At 38.0% G+C, this 24,963-nt stretch overlaps 1 pseudogene; it reads left to right on the top strand.

The window, feature by feature from the left end:
- The first annotated feature begins 18,671 nt into the window (after nucleotides 1-18,671).
- On the top strand, nucleotides 18,672-20,079 carry LOC122085580 (annotated as a pseudogene).
- The last annotated feature ends 4,884 nt before the right edge of the window (nucleotides 20,080-24,963 follow it).

Raw genomic sequence — 24,963 nt, 5'->3', positions numbered from 1 at the left:
ATGCCTAAAAATTTTCTTCTTAGCCATGGCTTTTTCTTCTGATTTTATTGCAAATTCCAGAGATGATATGGCCTGAATAATTAGATTTTATGGAAGGAGGAGGTGCAGAAGCCAAATCTTGTTTTATCCTCTTCACAACAAGTATCTCTATCTCTTGAGATAAATGGCAATAAATTTCTGCTTACTATAGTGCATGCTAGTTGTTTCAAAGTTGAGAGGAGACATCTCTGGTGTGACCTGGCTACGGTTGCAAGGTATTTTGCTCCTTAGATGGTGATTGGTGATTTCAATGCTACACTTTTCTCTCATGAAAAACGTGGGTCTGGCAGATTCAATAGTAGCTATGATGGATGTTACTTCTCTAATGTTAGTCCCAACCTCAGGTTGCAAGTTCACTTGGTTCAACAACCGGCGTATTGACAATGTCAATGCAGTTCTGGATCAAAGTATGTGTAATGGGGATTGGTTATCTCTATTCCCAGAGGGTAATTTCCAACAACTACTCTGATTATTGCCCTATCATTGTGTCTTGTGAAGGTATTCCTTGCCCTTCTAATGCTCCTTTCTGAATGCAAAGATTCTGGTCAGAACATGATGATTTTTTTAGGCGTGTGCATTCCTCATGGATGGCTCCATCATCTGGAACGCCTATATTTGTGGTTGCCTCTAAGCTTAAAAGACTTAAATATCATCTTAAAGCTTGGGCCAAGGCGAAATTTCCTAATGCTGATGATGAGGTTAATAGAACTACACTTCTCCTGGAGGATGTTCAGGCATCGATTGAAGTGAATGGGTTTTCTGAATCTCTTTTTGAGGTTGAAGTCTCAGCTAAAAGGGAGTATGATTTAGCATTAAATCTTCAAGAGGAGGTATGGGTGAAGAAATCCCGTATGAAGTGGTTTCGTTGTGGTGACTGGAACACGAAGTTCTTTCATATGATGACTAGAATCAGGAGAGGAAAGAATCAAATCAAGGAAATTCATGATGGGAATGGTGGAACTCTGATTGATCCAGTTGGTATTAGTCGATTTATAGTTGCCGATTTTGAAAAATTTCACAAGAGAGATTTGACGGTATCTGCTTCTGATATTTAGAATTGTATTCCATCATTATTACTGAGGAAGATAATTCCATGCCTATGTCTTCTCCTAAAGCTGATGACGTTAAGGTTGCGGTCTTTGATTTGGACCCTTCTAGTGCTCCTGGCCCGGATGGCTTCCCCGGTTCATTTTATCGATCATGTTGGAGCATTATGGGCCCTGAGGTTTGTTTAGCTATGCAAAATTTCTTTTCAGAGGGTGTGGTTACCAAGGGGGTCAATTCAAATTTTCTAACTTTAATCCCTAAGTTGTCTGGTTCTTCTAGGGTGGGTCAATTTCGACCTCTTTGTCTTAGGAGTTTCTTTTTCAAATTAATTCTAAAGATTCTGGCAATGTGGTTATCTACCATTCTCCATAGGCTAATCTCCGAAAAGTAAGGGGCATTTCAGAGAGGGAAGATCATTTCCTCTAATATCTGTTTGGTATCAGAGCTTGCCAACTCGATGAACTCTAAGGCATTTGGGGGAGGCTTGGCTTTAAAGCTTGATATCCAAAAGGCCTATGATACTTTAGACTGGTCTTTTCTTTTTGATGTCATGCTTAAGTTTGGATTTTCACAGACTTTGATTGATCGTATTCACCAGATCCTTTTATCTACTCATTTGTCAGTTCTGATTAACGGGGGTCCGATTGGTTTTTTTAGGGTGGAACGAGGCTTGTGTCAAGGGGATCCCCTCTCCCCTCTTCTGTTCATTACTATAGAGGAAGTTCTTTACCGTGGTCTTCATGAGCTATTGATGAAGAAGAAGATTCGTTCCCTTCCTAACTCTAGGAATGTTTCGACCCCCACTCATTTGCTCTATGCTGATGATATTTTTGTATTTATTAATGTAGACTTAAGAGGGGTCAAACGGCTGAAGAGATTTTTAGACTTATACCAGGCTTACTCAGGTTAATGTATTAGCATGGATAAAAGCAAGCTTTTCTTGGGCAAGATTCAAGCCGCAAGGACGAGGAGAATCAGAGATATTATTGATATCCCTGAATGCAAGTTCCCTACTCGCTACTTGGGAGTTGAAATCTTCAAAGGCAGAGTAAGGAAAGAATTTATACTGGTTTTTGTGGATAAATTCAAAGCTCGATTGGTTGGATGGAAAGGGAGGATGCTATCAATGGCAGGTCGAGTGGAGTTGGTTAAGTCTGTGATGGGTAGCATCCCAATTCATAACTTTGCTATATATTTATGGTCTGCTTCTTCCATTTCTTTAATGGAAAGATGGGTTCGAAATTTTATTTGGAGTGGGGATTTTGATTCTTCAAGGGTGATTACAATTAAATAGAGTGATGTGTGCAGACCAAAGGTGGAATCTGGCTTAGTATTTGTCGTTTGCGTGATGTTAATTTGGCAATGCTTGCGAAACTTGCCTGGTTCATAAAAAATGATTCCTCTATGGCTACAACCTTTTTATGAGGGCGTCTCCTATCTTTTGCTGGTAATCCTAAAAAATCATATATTTGCTCTTCGATCTTGCCTGGGATTAGGAAGATCTGGGACTTTGTGGAATCAAAGGAGAGATGGGTAATTGGTAATGGCTCTTCAGTCTCCTTTTGGTAAGATTGGTGGCTATCTCAGAACTCTATTATGAAAGTTATTGAATTCTCTCCCATTTAGCCTCTTGAAGCTAAGGTTGATAATTTTATTATTAATGGGATGGGACCTTCCAACAGTTCATTCGCTGCAGCTGCAATCAGTTTTTTCTCTGGTTAAGAAGTTTCCTCTTCCTTCTATTTCTATTCTAGATAAGAGAATTTGGTCCCTCACTCAGTCTAGTAATTTCTCAGTTGTATCAGCTTGGGAGGGCCTTCGCTCTAGATCTGTGGAGGTTCCATGGCATAATATTGTTTGGTCTAGAGGAATTTCTCCTCGAATTTCAGTTTTTGGATGGCGATTGCTTCATGGTAGAGTTCCTACGAATAATAGGATTATGGCTTGTCGGTTCCTCTTGCATCGAGGTGTTATTTATGCAATGCAAATTCTGAATCTATGCTTTACTTATTCTTACACTGTAGTTTTGCTGGGATGGTGTGGTCAGAATTCGTGTATGTTTTTGATCTTCGGTGGCATGGTTTCCCGTCGATCCAAGAATTATATTCGCGGTGGAAAAGGAAAGTAGCTTCTTCTCCGCTTAAGCAGATTTGGTATGTTTCAGTGATGTATGTTATATATCAAATTTGGCTTGAAAGAAACCGAAGAAAATATGACAACCACTATAAGCCTTCAAGTCTTGTGGTGAAAGTGGTGATTAATGACTTGGGGAATTTTTTAGTTGTTGCTTCTGTTCAGATCATGTCAGTAAGAGATCTTCATCTTTTGGCATCAATGCGTTTGGTGCATTCAAGTCTTAAACAAAATCAGATCAAAGAGTTATATTGGGGGAGACCGCCTGTGGGATGCTGCAAAATTAACATTGATGGGTGCTCGTTAGGCAACCTGGGTTATGCAGGAACTGGGGGAATTTTTCATAATCATAATGGATATCCAATACGTTGTTTCTCCTCCAACTTTGGAGTTGAGTTTTCTGGTTTCTTTGAAGCGATCAACCTAGCCAAACTGTTAGATCTAACTTGGTTAGAAGTGGAGTGTGAGTCGAAAGCAGTGGTGTGGTGCATTGTGCAGGAATCTATCTCGTGGAATTTTAGATAGAGGTGGTTGTCAGTGGTGAGCTATTTAAATAGAATTCAATGGAGCATCTGTCATTGCTTCCGTGAAGTTAATACAATAGCGGATGGTCTTGCTAAACATACGATTGCAGCTAGATCCTCATCAGTGTGGTTGTCTCCTCCAAGATTCTCGGTTAATGATATAGAATGGGCTGCTATGGAGAAACCAAGATTTCGATTCTTGTGAATCTTGAGTCGTGTTAGTTTCAATTTTGCTTCGATTTCCTTCTCTGCTCATGGCAATGCCGAAGGTGGAGTAGGAAATCGAATTTTTTGGTGTGTTTTAGACCTTTTGGGTTAATTGTATTTCATTCATTCTTTTTAATATATTACTTTGCTGACCTTAAGCAAAAAAATCACTCTTCCCTCATTTCTCTACATCTGTCTAAAGAATATCTTAAAGAATTTGCATCTTTTTGAACTCAAATATTTAAATCATTGAAAGCCAAATCGTGTTGGCTTTGGAGCTTTTTGGCTAACTTAGTGGGTACTCTTTTCCCTGATTTCACAGCGAAACTAGTAACTAGTCATTGTAGGTTTTGGTCTGGGTCCAAAATGAATGTTGGTCCTATTCGAATCAAGTTAGTTTTGGGCCCATGGACTCATCAGGCGCAACCTAATGCTATAAAATGTTAGGGAAACTGGTTTTGGGGGGTCTTTTGGGGGTTGGGGGGGCGAATGACCAAAACCCCACTAGGAAATAGAAAATCAAGCCTCTGTGGATGCTTCCTCATGCATTTCTATTGGTCCTCATGTATGCGCTGAAACCACAGTACTCCCCCACAAAAAACACTCCCCCAAAACATTATTGGGTCTGTTCTTAGAGAGAATAATCTCCTCCTTTGCTCTTTAGTTTCTTTGGAGGTGGAGATGAGTGAACCTTGCCAAGATGTCTTTCTCTTTCATTCCTTGAGCTAAGAACGGCAGGGAATGACTTAAAACTAGTCAGAAAAGTGTAGGAAAGCAGGCTTAAAAAGAGTCCCTAGAACTACACACAGGAGAACTAAAAACCTTAATAGCCCACTTTGGTTGTAGAAAGCTCATGCCCCTTGTTGTTTCTTAGCATGTAAAGCATTAATGAAAAAGGAAATGCATTTGATATGTTTGTATACATTCAAGTGCTTATGGAGCCGAAACTCTACTCTGGTGTATCAAGGTTCTTATTGTAATATACATAAGGTGGAACTTGTATGATTACTGTTTTAGACAAGATAAATCTGTGTCTTCATGTGCAAAAAGATAAAGATGGCAAATATTCCCATATTAAAAACTGAAAAACCTATTAGTATGACTTGTTTGGTTGAGAAGTTACAAGATCAGTCCAAAAGTAAAGAACTAAAAAGCACATTAAATCAAGGGAGAGGGATGGGCACGCTAGCAGGTGGTTACCTTGGAATAGGGTATGCTAGAATGATGTTAGCCATAGGATTTTTTTGCTTTAATTCAAATTATTGGATGGGTTTTTGTCTTTAGCTTGACAAATGTCTAAGATTCTACAATAGACAAATGGTACGTATGTATCGTAGGAAATAGGGGTGAAAGTTTGGTCCTGACAACCCGAACCAGCCTTGAGTCCGAACAGGGCTTGGGCCAAGTTTTTTGACCCTGATGGCGGGTTAGGGTTGAAAGGGTCGGGGCTGGGTTGAGTTCTGGGCCCGGCCCAACCTGACCCTAACTTTTAACCTTGAGTCCCTGATTATATAATATGTGTGTGTACATATATATATATATATACTTCTTTTACATCGTCAACTGTACATATTATTATAATCTATACACATTCTAACATAGGTTATAATACAATATATTATAATGTCTTGACATTAGATGTATGCTAAAAAAAAAAAAAAAGGGATAAATGTAAGAACCCGACCCAACCCAGCCCGGTCCGCCCTAAGGGCGGGTTAGACTTGAATTTTTCCAGGCCCTAGCAGGGTTGGGTTGGGGTTGGGGTCAGGCCCAATTAAATGGATGCCAGGTTAGGCTTAGGTTTTAAGAAACTTGGCCCAACTCAACTCTGTTTCACCCTAGTTGGAAAGCAGAATATGTACTCTCCTTCCTATTCTGTTACTATCAATTGTTGTTTTAAAAAAAAAAAAAAAAACCGTTGCTTGCAGTTGCAGAGATTATAGATCAAGGTTCAAGGTTTAGATAGCCTTCTCAAGCCATGATCTCAACACCATCGAAGAAATATTCAGATTTTACCAAAATCATTCTGTGAAGCTAACACCTGTTGAAGAGAAATGGTTTAATCGGCGAAAGGGAAGGAGATTTCTGTTTCAATGTTTCTGGAATTAGGGATGAGGGAGCCATCGACATCATCCTAGAATGAAAGGATTGCATTTAGGTCACATGGGATTTTTGTTGCAAAGCTGCACTAGAGCAAAGGCTTTGAATCAGGGAAGCAGATCAATGCCCAGTTTTTTTGGGGGTAAATTATGCCCAGTTATTGTCTTCTGGAGCAAACATGAAAATTGTGTCTTTGACCTCCAAGCTAGTGGGAGTGTACACAGGTTGTGGGGACATGGAATTTGCCATGTAGTATTTGAACAGATTCAAAGACTAAGGCTCCGTTTAGTATCGTTTTAAAAAAATGTTTTTGGAGTTTTTTGGTTCTATTGGAACAAAAAAACTGAATAAAGTGTTTGGTGTACTTATGGTTTGTTTCTGTTTTTTTGAAACAAAAAGTGAAAAAAAAAAAAGCTAAAAAAACAAGATTTTGGAATTCCGTCTTCCCAGTTTGGTTCCATTTTACAATAAAAAGAACTATCGTTCCTGATAAAAATCTGAAATTTTGAAACACCATTTTCTTTTGTTTAAAAAAAAACATTTTGACATAGAAACTGAAAATTTCGTTTTTGACAGAGAATGTAAATGATATCAAACGGAGCCTAACTGTTTTTACTTGAAACCAGATGATCTCGATTTCTGTACTTCAATGGAACTGTAGAATGTGATCGTGTACTACTCCTGTTTACTCCAAGATGAGATTTTTCCCAACAGATTCAGGTTTTCTTATACGTTGAAAAAGCATGTGTCAGTCTAATGGATATTAATAAAGGAATGATGCACAGCTTTTTTTGGTGGACGACAGCTCCTTCGGAAACGGTCTTCGGTGAGCTTTCTTCTGAGCTTTCTTCTCCAAGTAGAAGAGAAAGAAGTATGGTACAACTTACTACAGTGAGAGAGAGAATGCAAGTTTTTGCATACTCCAACTGACATGTATTAGGTTTTCTTCATACCATTAACATTGTATTACGTATATTGCCATTTTCATCCAATGGCAAATGTTGCAACTTTATCACTAACGACCATTAGATGCTAGCATGCTTTATTCCTAGGCAATCCGCTAGCATGTCCAGCCTTTTCCTTTAACCAATGTGGTAATGTAATTTTACTTAAGAACTAAATGAACTTAAACAATTTATATTAGTGGTTGAGATGAAGGTCGATCGCTGAATGTGTTGAAACTGTTAGATTGTAGGCTACTTTGTCTAAGTATGTTTGCGATTCATAATCCCTAAGGGATTCTTAATTCCAACGTTACCTTATTTGGCTAATCCCTTTAATGATAAGTAGCTTTGTCAATCCTTTCAATAACAAGTGTTCTTGTGAATGACAATCATCCTTGTTTGCTACAATATGGGGAATAGGTAGAATCATATTGGGTATCCTAATCCAAATATGTTATAATATTTAATTAATTTAATTTACGGTTATTAATGATATATATTATATAAGTTAATACCATTAACTTCACAAATTAGCTGATATTCATAAGTTAATTTGATTAATTGCATATTAGTCCTGTAATAAACAATATCACATTTGGACTCTGGCAACAAAGAGAAGTCCAATTTAAAATGAAATCCAATACATTTGGACTCTAAAGCTAAATCTTTTAAATAATCTATTATCTATATGAAGAGGAGATACTTTCTAGCATTCAAAGGCAAATGAACAATTAATATACGGATGGGAATTTTAATAATAATTTAATTATAAATTAAACTATGTAATCACATAGCATGATTTGGAAAGGATTCAAAATGTTTCCAAATCTTGTGTCACTTGTAATGCATAAAGCTCTTGTATGTGGCCCATGAAGTCAATAGGCTACTTGCATGAAAAGAAGAGACATTCTTCTAACATGTTCTACAATCCACACCCCACAACCTCACTCTTTGTCTTAGCATTAAGGATTATTGGCCCTTATGAAGTGGTACTATTTAAGTAGCTATACTTTACAATAATTGGAATAAGAGTGCATTTAGTTTATTAATCCTAACTTTATTTTTTGCTTTACAATTTTAGAAGACCGTAGATTGGTTTTCTGAAATTGATAAACACTAATTACCAAATAAGGGGATCTACAAAAGTTTTCAAAAATAAAACGGAGAGAGATATGACAGGAATGCATGACCTCCTACATGACAAGCATATAAAAAACTAAATGCATTAATTGTAGTGTAAATAAGATTTTTTAATACATAGCATATGGAAAAATGATTACTATTTCGGTATATATCATGCGTCCTCTTTTTCTTTTTTGGGTAAAGTATCATATGCCCTCTTCACCCCTTCTCTTTCTTGACTCTTTAACTCTCTCTCTCCTCTTAGCATATGGACCTTTTATATATGAATCATGCCATGCTCGTGCACTTATTGGCATGATGTGGAGGCCATGATCATGCTCTCATTGGCAAGATGTGAGAGGATTTAGGTCATCTCTAGCCAGGGGTGATTGGAGAGGGACCAGGAAGACACAAAACATGAGAGAAACAAGTGGTTTATTTTTCTCTCTTGTTTTGGGTATTGCTAGTCCCTCTCCAGCCACCCTCCAGCTAGAGAAGACATGGGAATGAGTCTAGATAATCTCCCGCCTCCATGACAGAATCTCCCAAAGAAAAACTAAATACCATGACTCCTATAAATACAGCTAAACCGACAATGTGAACACTTGATTTTGATCCAAGTGGAGGATCATAGACTTCCGTCTTGGTGAAAACTTCCATATATAATATGATCATGGATGTGGCTAGCATGAGGACAAGAAAAACCTAATTGCCGAAGAGTGCATGTCTCACATCTCGCTTCCTTAATCAGTTTAGCCATCTCTGGTGAGCACCAATATTGGGGATCCTTTTTATAGGAGAGCAAATCTCCTGCAAGGATAACTGAGCGACATGTTACAACTCAAAACTACTACCAATACGATATGATATTAAACTAATACCTATACCTCTCTCTCTCTCTCTCTCTGATGCAGGCCTAGCTAACACATGAAGTCTAGCCCAAGACCAAGAACCAATCCAAGTCTCCCATCTTTCACTCTGTCATTTTTCATGCATTGGAGCTTGCATCAAGGACCCATGGAACATACTAATTCATTGGAGCTTGCATCAAGAACCCTTGGAATATACTAATTCATTGGATCTTGCATCAAGGCACATTGGGATAACAACAAATATTGGAAATATTTTGCTTTTATTAGCTTCTAGTTTCTAGATTTGACTTAAGCTTTTATGTGTAATCTCAACCGTAGAAAATCAATTGCAATCAAGAGTTAGGATTTTGTAGTAGCTATTTTTTGGATTTCTTGTGCTTGCCTATATGAGGCTATCAAATCTATTGTAGAACATAGATAGATTATTGATAAATGAAATTTTTCCTAAGTGCAATTCCCTTGAACCTTGAAGAGTTCATACATTGAAAACCTTGAAGAGTTTTCACTCATTCCTTGAAGAATAGGAGCTTTTCTCAAGTCTGCATCCTTGAAGAGTTGCAACCATCAATCTAGAATAATTGGTGTCATTGATCTTCTTTGAAGGCCTAGAAGAGCAACCATTGAAGATTCAATCTTTTTCTTTCATTTTCTACCCAATCCTAGAATTCTACCCATTCATGTTCTCTCTCTTCCATCTCAATTTCTACTTTGTTAGATTGTTTATCTAAGAAAACTCAAAACACAAAGTTTGTAGAGAAAAAAATCCTCAAAATTTTGGCTTTAGAATCAGGTCATTCCGACCCACATTGAGTAAGTTATGGCTATTTTCCTGAGTAGACACATAACTAGAATTTCTGCTTGTGGTTATCACTGAGTTTCAGCATGTGCAAGTCACTCTCCCGGTCCTATTGTTTCTAGTAGCCTAGCTTGGGATACATCATTTGGTGCAAGAGCTTTGGAGGAGAGAACCATGTCTTCAAGTCAAATAAGGGGTAGAGATAAAAGTTTTCAACATCAACAACATATTGCTAAATTAGCTTTTGAGGTCAAGATGTTGCAATTTCAGCATCAAGTGGTTGACTTGATTCTTGAGATTGAACGATTGAAGAAAACTCCACATTTACCGAAGATCCTATTAAGGAGACATTTAATATTTATTTTCAATCTTTTAAAGAGTCAAAAATATGTTTGTGATAGAAGCATCAATGACAACAAACCAAAATTTTCGAAATCAATTTCAATCGATGGAGAAATTTTGAATTGTTCATCTATCATTACTAAGGAAAGTGATTATACTTCAAACAAAGTTCAATATAAGCCTAGTGTTATCAAAGACGATCACTTTAATATCTAGGTCGATGTAAGAGAACCTCCCAAGTACGATGAATACCCGGATGAGGGAAGTCAACAAAGATAGAAGTTTTGAAACATTTGAGCCAGAATTTGTTTCAGAATGTGTAATTGAAGACCATGAATTATTTCTTGTGTTTAATGATTCTTTTTCAGATTCTCACATGAAGGAGGCAATGGTGACGACAAAATTTATTATGACAGATATGACAAAGAATTCATCGGTTCCTCAAGTTGAGTATGTTGATCTATTTTTGGAGATGTCTATGCCTTCACTTAGAGTTAAGTTTGTGTTATGAGCGACATCAACAAACCAAATATGGATGCATTATATGATCAAGCTGAAAATGACATATATGAACCAATTTTGTTAATATATATCAAAATGGAGATGATCAACCAACCTGTGACCAAATTGCACTATCAGTTTTGTGCATGTAACAAATCAAATGGAGATGCTATCTTATTCTCATTTGATCCTGGTGGCGCACGAGGAAATTTTAAGGTGGGTGAGAAGTCGGGACGAATTCTTTTGAAGAATAGGAGAATGATGCAGGCCTAACCAACACATAAAGTCTAACCCGAGACTAAGAACCAATCCAAGTCTCCCATCTTTGACTTTGTCATTTTTCGTGCATTGGAGCTTGTATCAAGGACCCATGGAACATACTAATTCATTGGAGTTTGCATCAAGGACCCTTGGAACATACTAATTCATTGGAGCTTGCATCAAGGCATATTGGGATAACAACAAATATTGGAAATATTTTACTTTTATTAGCTTCTAATTTCTAGATTTGACTTTATGTGTAATCTCAACCATAGAAAATCAATTGCAATCAAGGGTTGGGATTTCATAGTAGTTTTTTTTTTTTTTTTTTTTTTTTTTCTTTTGCTTTCCTATATGAGGCTATCAAATTTATTATAAAACTTAGATAGATTATTGATAAATGAAATTTTACCTAAGTGCAATTCCCTTGAACCTTGAAGAGTTCATACCTTGAAAACCTTGAAGAGTTTTCATTCATTCCTTGAAGAGTTGGAGCTTTTCTTAAGTCTGCATCCTTGAAGAGTTGTAGCCATCAATCTAGAAGAATTGATATCATTGATATTCTTTGAAGGCCTAGAAGAGCAACCATTGAAGATCCAATCTTTTTCTTTCATTTTCTACCCAATCCTAGAATTCTGCTCATTCACGTTCTCTCTCTTCCATCCCAATTTCCACCTGGTTAGATTATTTATCTGAGAAAACACAAAACAAAAAGTTTGTAGAAAAAAAAGTCCTCAAAATTTTGGCTTTGGAATCAGATCATTCTGATCTACATTGAGTAAGTTATGGCCATTTTCCTGAGCAGGCACAGAACTAGAATTTCTGCTTGTGGTTGTCATTGAGTTTGAGCGTGTGCAAGTCACTCTCCCGGTCCTATTATTTCCAGTAGTCAAGCTTGGGCTACATAATTTGACATAAGAGCTTTGGAGGAGAGAACCATGTCTTCAAGTCAAACAAAGGATTGAGATAAAAGTTTTCAACGTCAACAACATATTGCTAAATTAGCTTTTGAGGTCGAGATGTTGCAATTTCAACATCAAGTGGTTGGTTTGATTCTTGAGATTGAATGATTGAAGAAAACTCCATGTCGACTGAAGATCCTATTAAGGAGACATCTCAAACTTGTTTTCAATTTTTTAAAGAGCCAAAAATATGTTCGTGGAAGAAGCATCAATGACAAATCTAAATTTCATACAGAAGCGCAAAATGACATCTCACCATTTTGTGAAGTACCACCAGATTTGGAGGAGAGAGAATGTGAATGGGAAGAATTCTAGGATTAGGTAGAAAAAAAAAAAAAGATTGAATCTTCAATGGTTGCTTTTCTAGGCCTTCAAGAAAGATCAATGACATCAATTCTTCTAGATTGATGGCTACAACATTTCAAGGATGCAGACTTGAGAAAATCTCATATTCTTCAAGGAAGGAGTGAAAATTCTTCTAGATTTTCAAGGTATGAACTCTTCAAAGTTCAAAGGAATTACACTTAGGTAAAATTTCATTTATCAATAATCTATCTATGTTCTACAATCAATTTGATAGCCTCATATAGGCAAACAAAAGAAATCCGTAAAAAAACTACTACGAAATCCCAACCCTTGATTGTAATTGATTTTCTACGATTGAGATTACACATAAAAGCTTAAGTCAAATCTAGAAACTAGAAGCTAATAAAAGAAAACTATTTTCAATATTTGTTGTTGTCCCAATGTGCCTTGATGCAAGATCCAATGAATTAGTATGTTCCAAGGGTCCTTGATGCAAGCTCCAATGAATTAGTATGTTCCATGGTCCTTGATGCAAGCTCCAATGCATGGAAAATGATAGAGTCAAAGATGTGAGACTTGGATTGGTTCTTGGTCTTGGGCTAGACTTCAAGTGTTGGTTAGGCCTGCATCTCTCTCTCTCTCTCTCTCTCTCTCTCTCTCTCTCTCTATGATTTGCTCTTGAATGCACTGATTATCTAATGTTGATACAATACAATATCAATACCAACTTGATATCGATATTGATATGCGGCTCGATATCAAAACTGATACCATGACCAATATTGATCTATATCGCCATATTGAGAAAAAAAAATTAATATCAAGTTGGCTCCAAGGTATGTAATAAGGAGATAATCCAGATTCCTGACTCCATGGGAATCCCCTACCCATAATCTATGCCCTACTGTTTACTCAAAAAAATATATAAAATTTATAAGCTACTTGTGCAAAAAGTGGTTGGAAAACACTCATGAAGCACGAACACACTTGGGTAGTTAGGTAGGCCCAGCTGGACCTGACAAAAAACACGAACAAACTTTGGTAAGCCTTACCGACTCACTACTCTTTACCTAAAAACAGAGAAACCCTAATCGCTAATTAAGCCTATAAATAGTTTTTTTGAGGAGGTTTGAGATTGAGTGGGGTTCATCTCCATCTAATATGACAACCTTACTGTCGTTGCTTTTTTCTATTTTACCCAAAAAACCAAAAACCCTACTAGCTACCTAAGCCTATAAATAGTTTTTCTAAGGAGGTTTGGAATTAAAATGAGTATTAGCCAATATGGACGGCCTTCCCAAAAGGGAAACCACATATCCTATACCCCATTGATACAATTATCTACCATATCTCAATCTGCATACACATGGCAAGTGAGGTAGCTATAATCAAGATATCCTATATCCCTTTGATACAACCATCTTCCATATCTCACTCTCATATTCATGGTGAGCGAGATGGCTGTAATCTAAGATACAACCATGCTTATCTCTTCTCTCCACACATATGGTAGGTGTGGACACACACAACTACCTACCATATACTGTCACCATATTTATGGCAGGAATTGATCTCCTACCATTGCAAAACCATAATATATGGCAAGTATGTATTCTATAGATGGTACGTGGATATTCTATATTTCTCCTAAGGCAGTATTCTTATGTATATCCTTACAAAAAAAAAAAAAAAATTCAAATGTATATAAATCTAACCTATATCAATGAAAGATTTTAAGGCATTCATTCACAATTTATTGTTCTAGCATGATATCAAGAGCCAGACACAACTGAAGCAAAAGACATTTTTTAGGGCTCCAACGAGCCAGCATGACTAATCCCCTCTCTCTCTCTCTCTCTCTCTCTCTTGCTGGTACTCTTCTCAACACGTGACTCTCTTCATTATGGCCGCAGTAATCACCCCACCCCACCTACTCAAACTCATGACCAAACTAATCCGCTTAACACCAATTCAACCGCCCCTCTTCAGCCTACCCCTACAACCACCAACATCACTGCCCCCTCCCACATACCATCTCATCATTTCCTTTCAATTAAGCTTGAACCCAAAAATTATTTATTTTGGAAGACACAAATAACACCCTTCCTTAAAGGACAAAACCTCTTTGGTTATCTGAATGGAACCATTCCATGCCCATTTGATCTTGTGGCTGCCATTAATTGGCTCAGACTGGATAATGCTCTCATGATCTTTCTTATTGCATCCTCCAGTGAAGAAGTCTTTCCATTTGTTGTTGGGAAAAGTACCTTTCAGGAAATATGGGACACTCTCACCATTGCTTTTGCCTCTCCATCCACAACTATGGTGTTCTCTTTGCACCTTGCCCGCCAAGATGTGGTTCACAAACCAGACGAATCAATCACCACATTTCTTCACTGAGAAAAGATGATAGCTGACGAATGTTCTGCTATAGGAAAACCCCTCCCAATGGAGGACTTTAATAGCTATATCTTCAGAGCTATCAGATTAGAGAATTGTGACCTCATCCCCTCTCTATTATGCCGTCAAGAACAATTGTCCTATGCAGACCTCCATGCTTTGCTTCTCAACCATGAGTTCCTTTATGGAACATCTCTCAATAAGATGAATGAAGTTTCCTCAACTGTGGACTCTCCTGCTACCCATAGTGTCCAACTCAGCCAAATCAAGGTAATAATTATGACCAACCATGATCCTCCCCTCATTGTGGCTTATTCCGAGGTCATGGTGGAAGAGGGCGTGGACGGACTGGCTGTCTTTATTGTGTTATTTGCCAGTGTACAAATCATATTGCTGCAACCTGCTATTACTGCCACCAATCCCATCAACCATCATACCTTAATGCTCCCCATGCCAATCCACCCTTCCCTAGAAACAACTACCCCCAACTGCCCATCACATAGCCCCATACCCACCTTCCACCCCTACAACCTACACATGGTTCCCTGACACAGGGGCTACTCACCACGTGATCCCAGATCTGGACTACCTCTCCACCTATGATCCATACTCTGGTCCAGACAATCTTCACGTTGGTAATGGTAAGGGTCTCATCATCTCTAATACTGGTAAAGTAGTTCTCTCTTCTCCTTCTCACTCTTTTTAACTCTCTAATGTGCTCCATGTAGCTACAATAAATAAGTCCTTAATTTATGTCAAAAAATTTTGTAGTGAGAATGATATATTTTTTGAATTTCACCCCTCTTTTTTGTTGTCAAGGATCAGTGAACCAAAGCTTCTCTTCATACTTGTCCGAGTAAAGATGGTCTTTACACGTTCTCTACAACCACAGTTTTGAATCCGTTTGCCCATATTGCTGAGAGGACGACTAATGATGGTTGCCATCATCGATTTACCATGTTTTCAGAATAAAACAGGATCTTTATGTACTGCTTGCCAATTAGGCAATGCAATTAGACTGTATTTACCTCCCTCCCCCTCTTGTAGTGTTTTTCCTTTGGAACTTATTTTTAGTGATGTTTGGGGCCCCACTCTTCTCCCTTCTCTAGCAGTACATAGATATTTTATAATTTTTCTTAATGATACAACAAAACATATTTGGTATTGCCCACTTGTTAAAAAATTGGATGTTTTTTCAGTTTTTCAACAATTCCTGGCTACTGTAGAACACTATTTTGAAAAGAAAATAAAATTTGTTCAAACAGATTGGGGTGGAGAGTATCGTACTCTCCCTCAATTATTCTCCCATCTTGGCATCCAACATTGCCTGGCATGTCCACACACTCACTAACATCAAGGCTTTGTTCAGTGGCGTCATTGTCATATTGTGGAAACTAGTCTAACCTTCATGGCTCATGGTAAAGTCCCTCAGAATTATTGGCATTTCGCATTTGAAACTATGCTATATCTAATAAACAAGATGCCATCCCTTGTCAGTAGAGGAATCTCTCCCCATCAACTTTTTTTTCATAAAACACCAGATTATATTTTTCTTCATATTTTTGGATGTCTATGTTTCCCTTTATTGCATCCATACAATCGCCATAAAATAAACTTTTGATCTTCTTCATGTATGTTTTTGGGATATAGTCCTTCACATAAGGGCTATCGTTGTATGGATATTAAAACCCATCATTTCTACATTGCTTGTCATGTTATATTTGATGAGACCAAATTCCCTTTTGATCAACTTTCAATCTTGGGTCCTCCCCCTCAATGTCTCATTCCCAATCAGGCGTGGGGTTTAGCTCTTGTGTCTCTTTCTCAACTGACCTACATACCACCACCTACACATCCCCCAATGACACCACACCAACCCACACCTCCACCCTCTCCAGCTTTTCCAATACCCAACCCACTTCCCCTACATGCATCCCCATCCCCACCCACCTCCCCTTTACCCTCTCCCATCCCCTACCCTCCCTCTAAAACTCGCCCAATTCAAGATCTTTACAACTAACCACCCAGTGTACCTACATCTCCTCCTAATCCACTCATACAGCCCTTACCCTCCACTCATCCAATGGTTCTATGTCCTAGATGTCCACCCCAAAGCCTTACTACCACTGTGTTGCCAACATCCACTAAACCAACTTGTTTTCATAAGCTACAAAAATCCCTGAACGAAGGTCAGCTATGGCAGAAGAATTTAATGCTCTACTACTCAATGGCGCTTGTCTTTGGTTCCCCGGCATAATTATATGAGCCTAGGGGGTGCAAATGGGTCTACCGAATCAAAAGAAAGGTTGATGGTTCCTTGGAACGGTATAAGGCTAGTGGTTAAAGGATTTCATCAACAACAAGGGATTGACTTCAATGAGACTTTTAGCCCTGTGATTAAGGCCACTACTATTCGAACTATTATATCTCTATCCATCTCTCAAGGATGGTCCATTCATCAACTGGACGTTCACAATACGTTCTTGCATGATGTTTTAACAGAGGATGTGTATATGACCCAACCACAGGGCTTTGAGGATGCCAATCACCCCCATCATGTGTGCAAATTACATTGATCCTTGTATGGACTAAAACAAGCCCCACAGGCCTGGTTCCAGCTGCTGTCCAATTTATTGGTCCAACATGATTTTCGGGCATCTCAAACAGACCCCTCTCTTTATCTATCATATCAAAGGATTGACTACTTATGTGCTTATTTATGTTGATGATATTTTGGTCACCAACAATCAACCAGACCATATATCCACTCTCTTGACTCGGCTAAATGCGGAATTCTGCATTAAGGATCTCAAACTCATAAGTTTCTTTCTGGGAATTGAAGCCATCTCTCACAAAAATGGTCTTCTACTCTCCCAACAATGATACATTAGTGATCTTCTATAAAAGGTTGGCATGGTAGATTGTAAGCCTGTTACCACTCCCATTGCAAGAACTACAAAACCCTCCACTACAGGGGTGTGCCTCCCTAGGATGGTACTCAATATCGATCGATTGTCGGTGCTCTACAATATATAACACTCACACAACCTAATGTGGCATTTGCAGTGAACAAGGCCAACTAGTTCATGCACTCCTCGACTGATTAACACTGGACTATGGTCAAACGGATACTCCGTTATCTGAAGCACACTCGGTCTCATGGACTTTTTATTTCCAGATCCCCTAACCTCCAATTGCTTCACTGATGTTGATTGGGCAGGAAAGTCTGATGATCGAAAATCTACTGGCAGGTATTCCATCTTCATTGGACCAAATCTTATATCCTAGACCTCAAGAAAACAAAAAAAACGATGGCCCTTTCCTCCATTGAATCAGAGCACAAAGCCTTGGCTAATGCATCAGTAGAAATTACATGGCTCCAATCTCTTCTTCAAGAACTCGGAATCCCAAGCTCTTGACCTCCTATCCTATGGTGTGATAACACTAGTGCTACATATCTTTCGGCAAATCTAGTATTTCATGCTCGTACAAAACACATTGAGATTGATTTTCATTTTATGCGGGATAAGGCGGCCAAGGAGATAGTTGTCCAATTCGTTTCCACCAATGATCAGCTAGCTAATATCATGACCAAGGGTCTCTCTACAACTTGGTTCCAATTTCTATGAGACAAGCTGAAGATCCGATCCATCAAATCATCATCTTGAGGGGGTTTATCAGCCAATATGGATCGGCCTTCCCAAAAAGAAAACCGTATATCCTGTACCCCATTGATACAGCTATCTAACATATCTCAATCTGCATACACATGGCAAGTGAGGTGGCTGTAATCAAGATATCCTATATCCCTTTGATACAACCATCATCCATATCTCACTCTTATATTCATGGTAAGTGAGCTGCCTGTAAGCTAAAATACAACCAAGTTTATCTCTTCTCTCCACACATATGGTAGGTGTGGATACACACAGCTATCTCCCATATATACTCACCATATTTATGGCAGGAATTGATCTCCTACCATTGCAAAACCATAATATATGGCAAGTCTGTATTCTATAGATGGTATGTGGATATTCTGTATTTCTCCTAAGGCAGTATTCTCATGTATATAAATATGGCCAACATCAATGAAAAATTTCAACACATTCATTCACAATTTACTGTTCTAGCAGTGAGGTTCATCTCCATCTGATATGGCGCTGCTGCCGTTGCTTTTGCCTGAAGGATGCTCTCTTGTGGCTCATCTTCTTCAATGTTTCTCCATCTTGAGCTTTAGCATCAAGGTATGATGATTGATTTAGTTTTGTTGTTTCTCTTTAAACACATACTCTCTCTTTCCCCCTCCCTTCCTTTCTCCATGATTCTTAACATATAAACTGAAAAGATCTTGGTCTATTAAAAAGTTTAGCCTAGTGGAGTTCTCTTGGGGATCTTGCATGAAATCGAATCAACGATCTACCAGAAGATTATAAAGGTTAGTGTATTTCTCTATATTTCTCTCTTTAATCCGATCCAAAGATTAAATGTCATTACTAAAGATGTTCTCCCTTCACCATAGGACTATCCTATCCATTCCAATGGCCTCATCGACACACCAAAAGCCCTTGCTGATATTGTGGAGGCCTTGATGGGGCTGTTTTTATTGATAGCCAGTCCTCACTAGAAGCAGTTTGGCAGGTTCTCTCTCTCTCTCTCTCTCTCTCTCTCTCTCTCTCTCTCACACACACACACACACACCAGTGTTTACATTATTACTATGAATTCATATAAATCTTTTCTCCCCCAGGTGTTCAAGGGATTATTGGAGCCGATAATTAGTCTGGAGACACTATGGACACATCCAGTGACAGAGCTTTTTGAGTTCTATCAATAGAAAAGATTGCAGCCGCACTTTGTAAAGGATTCCTGGGGTGAAAATGCTGCGGAGGACGTTTTTATTGGTGATAACTTGGTGGGGACAGCCACCTGTGTGGTCAAGAAAGAAATTGCCCAGTATCGAGCTGCCAAAGCTGCCTTTAGATTACCTTAAGCCCACAAATGCTGCAATGGACGTTTTTATTGATTTGTTATATAGTTGTATGGGATAGGGTTCCAACGATGCCCAAGTGGGAGGAATCTACACACCACTCTTGGGGCATGGTTTTAAAAAGTGGAATCGAATCGCTCGAATTGGCACTGATTCAATCCTCCATTTCGATTTTTGTAATCGTCACCATTAATGGTGATTTTGAAAAAAATATCATCTATATGGGCTCACATATTCGAGAAAAAATAATAAAAAAATCCCATGTGAAAGGAAATTGCTGATGGAGAGTTCTTGTCTTCCTTGGCAACGTTTCAACCTTCAATCCCCACATGAACGTTGGTGCTGGTGGGGATTTCGAGGGTTCCAATTTGGCTCTGCTACTGGGATTCGGTCTCCCTTCTTTCATCCCTCAACAGCAACAACCCCCACAAAGTATTCCAGATGGGCAATAGTGAGATGAAGCCCTTACAAGTTTTGTTCCAGATTGTATAAATATTACATCTTTAAATTGTTGGATCAGAGCAGTAACGTCATGTGATTCAGCTGTATTGTTTACTTGGTAAACTTCAAGTCTCATGCAGAGCAGTAATATCATTGTTTTGTAATGTTTATTTCTTTTTTTTCTTTTTTTTTTACCAGTATTTGAACAATTTAGCTAGTGGAATTACATGTTAGTTTTGTTGAATATTTTTTGCTACCTTTCTAGTTTCTGATTTTAGACTCATGTGTAAGCTTCTAGGAAATAACTAGTTGTTAAGATGAATGGAATTACAGACTAAGATCTTTTTGTGAACTCCTTTCTCCAATAGTCCAACATAGATAGCCAACTTACTGTTTGTTTGTTTGTTTTTTTTTTTTTTTTTTTTTTTTTTTTTTTTGAAGAAGGGGAGAGAGAGGGAGGAGAGAGAGAGAGAGAGAGAGAGAGAGGGGACGGGGGGGGGGGGGTGTTACTTCCGCCTATGAACATTTTAGAGTTGATTATCCAATTTTTATGCTAGGAGATTCCAAAATGGTTGAAGAATGTATTTTTCCTTTATAAAATATGATGTCTGAGAGCTAATAATTTTGGCAGCTGCATCAAGCAGTTTTAGACTTTTAGTAGCTTTAATTTTTAGGTAGAATTTTCACTAAAAAAAGTTACCATTATGCTTATTTTAGTCGTTGGTCTTTAATCTGGCTAATGATACATCTATCTTTAATCCAAACGGATTACAATCGGGCTTCAAATTTGTTTTCTCAATCTTTCTCTGATCCTAGCTGTGTACTGGATCCAGCTTTAGTCGGCTAAAAAGAGGTGTGTGTGGCCGTTGTATCTGCCTGCCCCCTTCTTCATCCATCTATTTAGGTCAAAATGAATCCAGGGAACCTAGCAACTCAGTCCGTGGAGGCCCAGAGGTTTAATCATTAATGGGTGAGGATTACTTAGTAGATAGAGACATCAAGTGGCTTCGATCATCACTTAATTACAATTTTTTTTATAAGAAATTGATGCGGCTGTTATCAGGCAGGATGAAGGGAGTGGAATGCACCCCCAAGCGTAGGCGAGCCCTTCCTATGCCCTCACCGGGGGAATCCGGTTGGGGGTATTTTAAACGTATCGGTTTAGTAAATGGATTCTAAACAAGCTCTAAACGGGTTACAGACATGCCTTAAACATGTCGGACTAAGTTGAAATATTAATTAATCGGCCTTGGTCAGGCATCGTTGGGTAACACCCCTTGCATGGGAACTACCTAATTAGGTCAGGCCGGTTCAAGCTTTAAACGAGCCTGCTGATCCAAGCCCGTAATTGACACCCATATATATAGGAAAGTTTTTGTTTTCTTTAATGACACGACCACAATAAAAGAATTGATTTTGGGTCATTTTAGGCAAGGGATTTAAATCTTGGGAATTTGATTGGTATCCAGAGATTCCGATCTGAATTGGTTGGTATTGGTCTCTGTCGATACTGACTTGAATTAGCTCATATCGGCTTGGATTGGTCAGGTTATCCTTATTTTTTGTTGTTTTTAAAAAATGGGGTTTTTAACGATTTTACTCTTTCTCCGATATCGAAACCCAATCCAAGATTGGCCAAATATTGATATTAGTGCCGCCAATACCAATACAATCTAACAGATTCAATACCGATATTTATATCCTTGTATTAGACTCAAGTAAAGTACAAATAAAGGGAAAGGAACATAACACAAATTTAGTCATACTTAAAATTATTTACGTGATGTAGACCCGAGTTAATGAATTGAAGGAATTTTGAAGATTCATAGAATTGGCATGAGGTGCGAGAGTCCAATCAGACTCAAATCCTCTGTAGTGACTAGTGAGTGGCAATGAAGATCCAACAACTAGAAGAGCCCTAGCATACACCCTAGCCGTTGGATCCTCATTGCCACTCCAGCAGAGAATTTTTGTGTGAGTTCGACAACAAAAACCCTAAGCTACACAGCCAACTTTTGTCCATTCAAAAATTCATTAAAACTGATAAAAGAAAGGCAAAGTACATCATGCTAAAGTGGGAAAAAAATTGTCTGTTTTTCTTCATCCATGTTTTTCTTGTTTTGCTACTTTTAGAAGGCGACATGTGACATGATTTTAAGTGAACGGCCAAGATTGAGTTAAAAACCAAACTGGATGTAATAACCCTCATCCAACTGAATTAATCTTGACCGTTGATGACACGTGTCATCTTCTGCAACTAGCAAAACACAAGAAAAACAGGAAAGGGAAAAATAGACGATTTTTATCCGCTAAAGTGTCCATGACCCAACACAAGAAATAATTAAACCCTAAAGATTTTTAATCTATCTCAAAACAGACAACCTTGAAGTACGCAACTAAATGACCATCGAAGAGAAAAAATTTCCTAATACTTTTGTAGAGAAAGTACCACTGAGTCAAAGAGAAAGCCACACTGGAGGGTCTTGTAGTTTGACATATTAAGAACAGTATTGTCGTTTATTCATGAATTCTTCACATCTCTTTGGATAAATTCTTTTCAACCCAACAAAACCAAAAACGAAAGCAACATTGTCAAGACTAACATATGTGACATGAATTTAACACTACCTCCCAAAATTTCTGTAACTTATTTCGTCTGCCTCGTCTGATTCTCATCTCATGGCCAGGAACAGCTTCAGGAGAAAAAAAGAACAAGAAGTAATCAACAAATCAATTAAGAATGTGTGAGAGAGAGAGAGAGAGAGAGAGAGAGAGAGAGAGAGAATCCATGACTAGGTCTCAGTCGTATACTTCTGAATGGCTTCTATGCAATCTATATACTCTCTAACTTCATAATATGTCTCAGGATCTTCATGAGGTCTGCAAAAAGTAGGCTTCTTTTGGTGCTCATCATTAAGCTCTCTACAATGTTCCATTGTATCCTCAAACCCATTTGTTAACAATATCATTTGATCAAGGCAACATGGGTCCTTCCAATTCGCCTTCAGTAAATTGGCCTTCAACTCATGCAAGGCACAAGGCATGTAGAACAAAGTTGGTTTCTCAATCTTTCTACTACATCCCTCATTTTCTGAAGTACTTTGCAATCATAATACTTCATAACCTTAGCATCGATATCAGATGTACCCGGCTCTTATGATTCGATCCCATTGATCCAATCAGGAAATTCACGTTTCAATAAGATAGATAATGCTAGTTGATATCGTGACCTATAACTAGATTCAATGCTGCCTAGACAGTATATTACCATCGGCATCTTGGGCATCTTGGAATTCTTATCATTAGGGTCGATTTGAGAGTCTAGAACATGGTTACAGAGGTGAAGGATTTCATGATACAGTTTAGCTTCTTTGAGCTCCTCTTATGATACTATCCATCTCCTTTAACCTTTTAATTTCTTCCTCCTGGCTAATGTTGACGACACCTGAGTTAGTCGATTTCTTGAGCTACAAACGAGCGTGGAAACTGAACCAGTTTTGTAAGAGAATAGTGCTATTACTATCCCATAATGAGAGCATCATATAAGTGCATCAAAGGGAGAATGATGATTTCTATTTCCACAAAAAAATATGAATAAATAAGAAAAACGAAGCACTTCAACTTGGTGTAAGCCTAAAATGACCTTATTTCCACTTTTGAAGGTTCATCTTAAAAGCATCCAAATGCTATAAGAATTCAGAGTGACTAGGTAGTTTTGTATAAGCCCTTGTTTACCTTCTGGGTGAAATAGTTCTGATCAGGAGAAGAGAAATAGAACAAACTAAAAATAGACGGAAAGAATCAAAACATTTTACAGACCATCCTGCTTTCAGAATCAGGGAAATCCATTATAATGCCTTGATGAAGTGATAACCCAAGCCAACGTGAAACAAGAACAGGCGTGTGATGTTCACTTTGAATGTGACTATCAAAGCTATCCTGGAATGCGAGGATTCAAGCTTTGAGAAACTGAACCCAGCTTCTTAAACATAAAACAGAACAAAGAGAACAAAGGATATCTCTAATGCTTCATCCTGATAACCACATCTTTTAGTTTATCAAAAGAATAAAAACAGATCTCGTGCAACTTTTATCCTCATGTGAAAGAAAATGTATACTCTTTGCCCTGTCCATGTCATTGTAAAATCTTCCGTGAATATAATATTTTACACACAAAAATACACCAGAAAATTTCCTACTTTTTCATTACCTGCTGTTGCAATTTTTCGCATTAAATCAATATAATGAAAAACCTTATTTTACAAAAAAATTTCCCACCTTTTTACATGGAATCAAAAAGAGTATTATGGTAATCAAAAGGAAGTATAGCAAGGTTTTGAAAAAAGAAAAAATGATTTCCAACAATTTTCTCATCAACCAAACAAAACAATAAATTTTCTGCAAACAACTAGAAGGGCTAGAGGCAAACCAAAGATGACCATTGATGAATTGGTGAGAAGAGATATGCAAGAGCTAAGTCTTTACCCTAGTATGGCTTCCACAGAGCTGCTTGGAGGATGAAGACCAATGTTGCCGATTGTTCATAAGTGAGATGTCCCAAAGTTTAACTCGGATCCATGTAACCAACCCCATTTAATTGAAATAAGGCTGAACTGTGTTGTTTTTGTTATTGAACTCCTTGGAGGTGGGGTGGGAAAAGCACCAACAAATAATAGCAGTTCAGGTTGAATTTGATGATTATAGAAAAATGGTTTATCCTCACCAGAGATTTTCTTTCCTTCTCCACATTACCACCCAAACAGGTGCAAAGCCAGCTTTTCCATAAGGATTGACACATTATCAAGGAGAACCGCCGCACAGAGAAGGCCCTTCTACTTATTCTACAGAGGAGGAGCTACACAAAAAACTCAAATGAAAGACCATTATGGACCATACAAAACTCCCAAGTTAAGTTTTTTTTTTGTTTTTTTGTTGTTTTTTTGTTTTGCTTTTTTTTTTTTTTTTTTTTTTTTTTT

This window comes from Macadamia integrifolia, chromosome 8 (assembly GCF_013358625.1).
Source record: "Macadamia integrifolia cultivar HAES 741 chromosome 8, SCU_Mint_v3, whole genome shotgun sequence".
NCBI lineage: Eukaryota > Viridiplantae > Streptophyta > Magnoliopsida > Proteales > Proteaceae > Macadamia > Macadamia integrifolia.
This window is presented reverse-complemented; position numbering and strand designations above follow the sequence as displayed.